Here is a 9579-nt window from a genome sequence, read left to right on the forward strand (position 1 = left end):
TTGCATTTTTTGGACAATGATTTTTGAGTGGAAGTGATTATGTGTGACTTTTGGGCCATAAGCTTTAATATCGTAATTTATTTCACTTTGCATTATTTTGTATGCTGTAGAGTCAGAATCAACCCATAGCTGGCCTTCCAGCAAGTTTTCAGAGGCAGTTAACTGCAGAGGAAGAGATTGTTCAATCAGAACTGACAATTTTCTACATGGTGAATGCTTTGTTGTCTTAGGTCTTGGAGGGAAGAGTATGAAGAGTACAACTCTTAGCAACTCACAATTGACAAGAATCACACACAGGAAATAAAATGTTGTCTTAAGTTGCTAGGATTTTGAGATTTTGTTAAGGTAGCATAATCAAGTTTGTTAACAGATAAGCAATGGGTTCTTTGCCATCAGTTACTTAATCAAATGTGACAAATGATGGTTAATCAGATATGCACTTCATTTGCTGATCTGGAAGACAGTGAGATAGCTCTCCAAGACTGTCTTACACTTTCTATGTGGTCACAGGTTTTGTACCTTGATATTGGTGAACTTGAGTCATGTACAAGTCATAGGGGTCTTATGAACAACATTCCTGAACTCTGTCCTTTCCTGAATCATCTCTGACTCTTGAACCAATGTCAGTTCATCTCATTGAGGATCTGTCTCTTTTTCATTGACCCTCCACCTTTTAAAACATCGTGTCCCTTTACAAAGAATAACCTCTCCAGCAACAATCCTAAAGTATGAGTCAAAGCTTTGCCATCATTACTTGCAAGGAACACTCTATCTGCTCTTTTTCCAAGACATTATTTGTTTGTTATTTTGCCAGTCCATGTAATATTCAGTATTCTTCTCCAATACCACAACTCAAAAGCATCAAATATTCTCTGATGAACTTTATTCATTGTCCATCTCTCAGAGGACTAGCAAGTGATTGAAAAGACCATGGCCTGAATTAGGCACACTTTGGTCTTCAGACTGACATAATGGCTCTTCAGTATTTTGGAGAGATCATAGACAACAGACTTGCTCTATGCAAATTGTCTCCTGATCTGATAGCTAGTACTAAGGGTGTTGATCATAGATCAAAGCAAGATGAAATTATTGACAATTTCAATCTTTTCTCCATCTATCATGATGTTTCTTATTGGCCCAGTTGTGAGAACTTTCGTTTTCTTGATGTTGAGATATAATCCACATTGAAGACTGTTGTCATTGAGCTTCTGCAGCAAGTATTTCAAGTCTTCCTCAATACCAGCAAGCAAGGTTGTGTCATTTGCATAACACATGTTGTTGATGAGTATTACTCCAATTCTGAGGACACATTCCTCTTCATATAGTCCAACTTCATAAATTATTTTCTCAGCATACAGATTGAATTGGTATGGGGAAAAGGAGCATCCTTGATGCACATCTTTCCAAACTATGCAGTTTCCATTTGGATATCTTTTTCTTGATCTATATATTCATTTTGTATGAGCTCACTTAAGTGATCTGGGCTATTCTTCTCAATATTAGCCATAGTGCTATTATCCATACAATCAAATGTTTTTGCATAACCAATAAAATAAAGATAGGCATTCTGGTATTTTCTACTTTCACTCAAGATTCATATGACATCAAAGGGACAAATACTGCATAGTGCCACTGTTGTAGAACAGGACTGACATGGGGCTGGGGGGACACTGAGAAAGATGGGATAAATTATGTATACTGGATTGAAACAGATGAGGGAGAAAACTGTTTAAAAGGGATATGTGATTAGGTATTATTGTCATGACAGGAGTCCAGAACAAAGGCTGCATGGTGGAGTGGACCTGGGGGTGGGGGGGAGGGATTGTAAAACAGTGGGGAAACTTTTCTTCTACTTTTCAAAAAGAATAGTGTACTGGGTGGGAGGGGTGGGCAGGGAAAAAGTGCAACAATGAATGAATGGAAATCTAAAGTCTCCATAAATTTTCATTAAAATTAATTAAAAAATGATTTTATAAAAGAAGATTCATATAACATCAGCAATGATGTCTCTGGTGTCACAACCTCGTCTAAACCCTCCTTGAGCTTTTGAAAGTTCCCTGTGCATGTACCGTTCTAGCCATGTTTGGATAATCATCAGTGTTATTTTGCTTGCATGTAATATTAATGACATTGAACATTTCCACATTCTATTGTATCTTTTTTTTTTTTTGAATGGGAACAAATATGGATCTCTTCCAGTCCAGTAAGCCAGGCAGCTTTCCTGGAGGCACATCCAGAATTGCATCTGTTAGTAGAAATGTATCAATTGTATACCATCAATTATAGAAAGTCTTTTTGTTCATAGGGTTGCTATGAGTCGTGCTAGACTGGAAGGCAATTAGCAACAACAACAACAACATTGTTAATGGTTTTGATTTCTTTGCTTTTCTGTATCTCCTTTGTAGGGGAATCCCATTGACTTTTGTATATGGATCTTGTATCATACAATTCTACTAAATCATACTACTAGGTCTAAGGGTTTTATTGTTGAGGCCTTTGTGTTTTCTTCGTACACTATCATATTGTCTGCAAACAGTGGCAGTTTTACCATCTCTTTGCTAATGCGTATGCTTGTTTTTTTTTCTTCTTTTGTCATATTGCCCTAGAAAGTACTTCCAATACAGTACTGAATAGGAGTCGTGGAAGTGGGCATCCTGGTCTGGTCCCTGTTCACAAGATGAATAATAAATGATATTAGCTCTTGGTTTTGCATATATACTTTTCACTATGTAGAGGAAATTCTTTCTATTCCTATTTTGCTGTTTTAGTTAGGAAGTGATGCTGGATTTTGTCAAAGGACTTTTCTGCACAAATTGAAAAATCATGTAGTTCTTGTTCTTTGCTTTGTTGATGTGAAGAATTACAGTGATTATTTTTCATATGTTGAACCGTCCTTGCATACCTGTTATGAATGCCACCTAGTCATGATGAATTCTTCTTCTTCTTTTTTATATGTGCTGTTTGTTTCTATTAACCAGAATTTTATTAAGGATTTTTTCACCTGTATTCGTGAAAGATTTTGGTCTATTGGTTTTTTTTTTTTTTTCGGTTACATTTGCCAATCATTTTTCAGTTTTATTAACTCTTTTGAAGAACCAGGTCCTGGTCTTGTTGATGTTTTCCACTGGTTTTCTGTTTTCTTCTTCACTGATTTTAGCTCTTGTCCTAATTTTCTTTTTTCTAGAGGCTGTGGGGTTAGATTGTTGTACTTTTTCTGTTTAATGGAGGTATTGAGTTAGGTCATTGATTTTGCTTCTTTCTTTTTTTTTTAAAGAGCAAAAAAAGCCATAAAAAAGTATACATTTATAATAAAAATTTACAAATACACACAGCAGAACTGTTGAAGCAAATTTCCCTCTAAATGAGAGAATTACAAACTGCAAATGTGCCTCATCTGTGATGTAGAAGGAAAACACACTCAACGTGAAGTATGGCAACTTCTGACATTCACATTACCCTCCAAATTGATCACTATGAACACTATCAACATTTTCCTTTCCATTTATCCTCAAGAGACTGAGGTATTACAAAGTGACAGAAGAATTTGTCACAAAACTTCTGGTAACCATTTGTAGATAGTGCAGAATTTGTTCCTTGAGTGCAAGGGTCAGAACCAATCTGCTGCTCTGCTGGCCACAGCACGAATATTCCCATAAACCTTTGATGGAGGATTTCCCAGAATGAGGTGGCAAATGTCAGTTCTTGCCATGTTGATGTTTTGAAATGAACCAAGAATGTGAATTTTCACATCAGCCAAAACGATCCGTGTCTGTGTCACATTCTCAAGGGTGAATTTGGTCTTTCCTCCTTTGCCTTTGTCAGCAATTTGTCCTATTGCCCTTGAGAGGTGGTCTCCCTTTAGAGGCTTAACATCTGTAATTTCAAAAGACTCGAGTAAGAGGTCGTCCAGCCTGATGAGTGCAAGCGCATCCTCCATCTGAAACCGCAGACTAAATAAAGGCTTTCACAAAGTCAGCTGCTTTTGTCAGAGCACCCATATCCTTGGTTTCTTTAAAAGTCCTGATTTCAACATTCCTTGATTTCAAGTTAAAGCGTATTTGAAGTCCCAAATAACAGGAGTAAATATCTTCAACCAATTCTCTTTAAGTGGAGTGTATCTGTTAGCTGGGATGGGAATTTTTCTTGTTTCTTCTTTCCCACCCACGGGAAGACAGGTCTTTTCGCGGGCCGGTCCTCCTCCGTGTCCCTGCGGGCCGCGTCTTCGCTCTCTCCCGCAGGCCGTTTCTTTAGGCACCGGGCACCCTTGCGGGTGACCTGGGTGAAACCATCCTCTGCCTCGGAGGTCTGCGTCTCCATGTTGCCTTCCATTCCCAGACTCCTCGTCCGGCAGGCTGTTCCGCGTCTGATTTTGTTTCTTTCTTTTTGCTAAGAACTGCACCCTGATGACTGCCTTAGTTATACCCCAAACGTTTTATCATATTGTATTTTTATTATCATTTGCTTCAAGAAATTTTTATATCTCATGTTTTTATTTCTTTTATAACCTAATCATGTTCTATCAGGGTGTTATTTAATTTCCATGTGGCTGATGTTGTAAGCTTTACCCTCTTGTGGTTAATTTTTAGCTTTAGGGCATTGTGATCTGAGAAGATACTTTGTATTATTTTAATTTCTTTCTAAAATTTGTTTAGGCTTGCCTTGTGAACTGATATGTACAATTCTAGAGTATGTATCATATGTACTTGAGAAGAAAGTAAATTGATTTTTAGTTTGGTGCAGTACCACGAATATATCCACAAGGTCTATCTGGCTAATTGTAAAGTTTCAATCTTCAACATCTTTATTAAGATTCTGTAGAGTTGATTTCTATGTCTTTCTTCAAGTCAGTTAATCATTATTTTATGTATTTTGCAAGTCTATCATAACCAACATTTTATCTTCTTGGTCTATTGTGCATTTAATTGCTATATAGTGTCCTTCCTTACCTTTTAAGTTGGGTTTCATGATGCAATCTGTTTTATCAGAGATTAATATTATTACTAGTGCTTTTATTGTGGGTGCCATTTGCTTGGTGTATTTTTCCCACCCTTTAATTTTTAGTCTGGCTTTTCCCTCATTTTTTAGGTATGTGTCTTGTAGGTAGCATATTGATGGGTTGTTTTTTTTTTTTTTTTAAATTAATTCCACTCCTCTGTCTTAATTGGTGCTTTTAGTCCATTTTCCTTAAAAGTGATTATTGGCAGGCCACATTTTGTTGCTGCCATTTTTGCTGATTTGCATTTTTTCTTTTCTTTCTGTTGTTTCTGATTACCACGGTCCATCTATCTTCCTTGTCTCTGTGTGAGGGACTTCTCTTATAATTTCTTGTAGAGTTGGTTGGTCTTGTTTTCACATATTCCTTTTGCTTGTCTTTTTCTGCAAATGACCTAATTTCTCCTTCATACTTGATGAACAGCTTTGCTGGGTACAGGATTCTCAACTGGCAATTGTTTTCTTTCAAATTTCTGTATATGATAGCCCATTGTTTGCATGGTTTCTGATGAGAAATCAGAACTTAGTCTAACTAGCTTCCCTTTGTATGTGACTCCTTGTTTTTCTCAGGTTGCTTTTAGTATTTTATACTTAATTTTGGAGAATTTGACTATGATACATCTTGATGTTTTTCTTTTGGGGTCTAGACTGTTTGGGGTTTGCTTACCTTGCTGAATATTGATTTCCTTGTTCTTCCTAATGCCTGGGAAGTTTTCTTCTAGTGCCTCTTCCACAAGTTTCTCAGTACTTTCCTTGCCCCCATGGTGTTCTGGGTTCCATTCATATGCATATTTTCCTCTTGATTGCATCCCACATTATTCTAATGTTTTCTTCATTTTCCTTCCACCTTCTCTCCTTTTCCTCCTCTAGTATGTTCCCACTGAGATTCATGTGTTATTGCTAAACTGATTCTCTGTTATATCTCTTATGTATTGATTTTTTGTTTTTCTGGCTATTTCAGTCTTGATATTCTGGGTTGTATTTTCATGCATTTCTGTTAATTCCAGTACTGTGTTGGCTGTACTGTCTATGTCTTGTGTTGATTTTTTAAATTTCTTCTACCTTTTTTTTTCTGAAGTATCAATTTGTTCTTCCATCTTTTGCAATTTCTTCAGTAGCTGTTCAAATAAATCTACTGAATTTCTTCAGGTACCCTGTATGTAGTGTATTCACTTTATTTATGGCTTACATTCTTTCTTCTATTATTTTTACCCTCTTCTTTCATTGTTCATGTGGCTACATTTCAATGTATTTCTTCCGTTTCTTTGTCTTGAGAGTTCTAATTGGGTCTGAAAGATCCTCTGTTGTTTTAGGAGAAAGCTTATTTTGGGTTTTTTGCAATGTTTGAGTTGCCTGCTGTTTCCTTGACACTATGTGAAAATTTTCTGGCTAAGTTATAGGCTATTGTGTCTGTGTATGTGGTTCAAAGTTCTTTATGTTGTTATTTATTAGTTGCCAATTTAAGGTGTTCCTTTTATGAGGGAGGAAAACTTGTTATGCCATGAGTCCTTTCTAGGTCTGTGCAGTGAGAAATTTCCCCTTCCTAAGATTCTTTAACTTCTCTTTGGATTGCAGTGCATCTTTGCAGGAATCTCGTCTGAGTACTGCCCAGCTCTTCTCAAGTTTGGAGTTGCTTACCTCTTCTAAAATTTAAAGTAAAAACCTCTCTATGCTCATAAGTAGCTTAGAGAGGATCTCTCCAGCTTGTGCCCAGCTCTTCTAAAGCTGGCAATTGTCATTATGGCACTAATAAGCACAGGAGCCAGAAACTATCTTCCTAGCTGCATTATCTCTTCCAGGTGTGAGGCCCATGGGACAATGTTCTTACTGTTTCCTGAAAGCTGCCCTCACAGTTCTCAAGAGCTCTCTCACTTCTTAGACTTTCTCAGTTCTTGAAAGTGTATCTTGGTGGAGATACTCCAGCCTTTTCCAGCCTCTTCTAAAGTTTTTATCTTCCTTGTAGGGTTGATGAGTACAGGAGCCAGAGATCACCTTTCTTTATCCAGTATGAAGTCAAGGGGGCGGGGCCCTGTCTGTTTCCCATTGGCTACTCAGTTCTCATGAGCCCTCTCACTCACATGTTTTGGTGGGGATTTCTCCAGTCTGCTCCCTCTTATAAAGTTTGCAAACCCAAAACCACCTTCCTCTGGCAGGTAGCTGCACTCTCTCTATGTGGTGTGGGGCCAAAAGAACAGGGCCTTAACTATTTCCTGCCTATTGCCCCCCTAAAGTTGGGGTTTTAAGGACCTCACACAATATTATTTACTATACCAGGTCAGCAAATTTACAAGAATACAAACATAGAGAAGTTAAATATGAATTTGAAATATGGAGACCAAGAAAGATACTAAACTTCATTACAAAGAAGTTAACCAATAAGGTAAACTGGGAAAACAGGTTACTAAATCTTGTTACAGAGAAGGTAGCCAGTGTTAGGATATGAGATTTAAACAGAATAGGATGCTCTGGAGTGGGGAAAGGGATGAGACTAAGACACACATGCCAAAAGGGGAGGGGTAGAGATCTACACTGAATCTGGTTACTTTTGTTTGTAATGGGGAAGTGTTCTTTATCTATTCCTTTTGAGAAAAATCTTTTCCATCAGATATTTTTCTAAAGCTGAGCATATGAATTAAGACAGGCTAGGAATAACTGGCCATCCACTTCTGAAATAATAGGTCTTTGAAAACCCTATGTACAAGCACAATTAGAGTACAGTAACAGAGATGGCACCTAATGTTGAACCCTTGCATTGGGAAACACAAAGGGGGAGAAACCATTGTAAGCAGGCATTAATGAATAGAACATGGAATGTGAGAAGTATGAGTGTAGGAAAATTGAACATTGTTAAGAAAGAAATGGAACATAAAAATATTGACATGCTGGGCATTGGTGAAATGAGATTGATTGGCATGGGACATTTTGGATCAGATAATTATATGATCTACTATGCTAGAGATGAAAAGGTGAGGTAATTCATGGTCACATTTATAGTTATAAAGGCCATTTTTGGATCAATCTTGAAATAAAATGTTCTAAGCCACAGGATAATATCCGTATGCATAAAGGAAGACTTGTTAATACCACTATCATTCAAATATATAAGCCAACAACCAGAGCCAAAGAGGAAAAACTAGACAATTTCTTCTGGCTATTATAGCAAGAAATTGATAGAGTATGCAACCAAGATGCATTAATAATACTGAATGACTGGAATATAAAAGTTGGGAACAGGGAAGAAAGACTAGTAGTCAGAAAACATGGGTTTGATAACAAATGAGGCTGGAGATAAAATCATTGAATTTTGTACAATCAGGCTTATTCATTGCAAATATTTGTTATAAAAAACATAGAGGGCAATGATAAACATGGATTTCACCTGAGAGTTTGCACAGGAATCAGATTGGTTACATCTGTGAAAGGAGTCATTAGAGAGGCTCACTATCAGCTGTGAAAACTAGGCCAGGTACTGATAGTGGAGCATCAACTACTTACATGCAAATTCAAAGTAAAATTAAAAGGAGTAAAATCAAATCCATAAGAACCAAAATTTGCCCTTTGAGTCTATCCCACCTTTATTTAAAAACCATCTAAGAAACAATTTTGAGGCCTTGAACACTAATGAATGAAGACCAGATGAGTTGTGGGAGGGTATCAATAATTTTATCCATGCAGAATGAAAAGGTCATTACAAAGACAGAGGAGGAAGAAAAGAAAGAGATGGATGTCAGAAGGGACTCTGACTAAAAGAGTGCCAAGAAATTAAAGCAAAGGGGAGATATCAGAAAGGTAAGGAGCTGAACAAAAGATTTCAAAGAGCAGCTCAGGAAGACAAAGCAAAGTATTATGAAATGTGTAAGGAGCTGGAGTCAGAAAATAAAAAGGTCTGAACTTGCTCAACATTTCTTTTTTTTAAATTTTATTTTAATGAACATTTACAGAGATTTTGGATTTCTGTTCATTCATTGTTGCACTTTTTTCTTTACCTCCCCTCCCCCCAGTTCGCTCCTCTCTTTGAAAAGCAAAAGATAAACTTCTTCCTTGGTATACAATCGCCCGCCTCTGCCCCCCCCTCCCCCCATGCACTCCACTATGCAACCTTAATTCTGGCTTCCTGTGATAATGATAATATGCTTTTAAACTGTTACTTTTAAACTGTTCTCTCCCTCATCTGTTTCAATTCAGTATACATAATCTATCTAGTTTTTCCCCGTCTTACCCCACCCCTGATGTCAGTCACTTTTCTACAACAGTGGCACCATGCAGTATTTGTCCTTTTGTAACTGAGGTATTTTACTCAGCATAATGTCCTCCAGGGTCACCCATTTTGAATAATATTGCATGAGTTCCTTGTTTTTCAATGTAGCGTAGTATTCCATTGTGTGAATATACCACAGCTTCCCTATCCATTTGTTTGTTAATGGGCACTTAGGTTGTTTCCAACTTCTTGCTATTGCTAACAAAGCCGTCATAAACATGGATGTGCATATATCTGCTTGAATGTCATTTATGGTCTCTTTAGGGTATATTCCCAGTATTGGAATTGCTGGGTCAGATGGTATCTCTATTTGCAACTTCTTTTTTTTT

General features: G+C 37.2%; 1 pseudogene; it reads right to left on the bottom strand.

The window, feature by feature from the left end:
• Nucleotides 1-3607: 3607 nt before the first annotated feature.
• Nucleotides 3608-4329, bottom strand: LOC102863620 (annotated as a pseudogene).
• Between the last annotated feature and the right edge of the window lie 5250 nt (nucleotides 4330-9579).

The sequence above is a fragment of the Elephantulus edwardii genome, unplaced genomic scaffold (assembly GCF_000299155.1).
Source record: "Elephantulus edwardii isolate Elephantulus edwardi_28Jun2011 unplaced genomic scaffold, EleEdw1.0 scaffold00046, whole genome shotgun sequence".
NCBI lineage: Eukaryota > Metazoa > Chordata > Mammalia > Macroscelidea > Macroscelididae > Elephantulus > Elephantulus edwardii.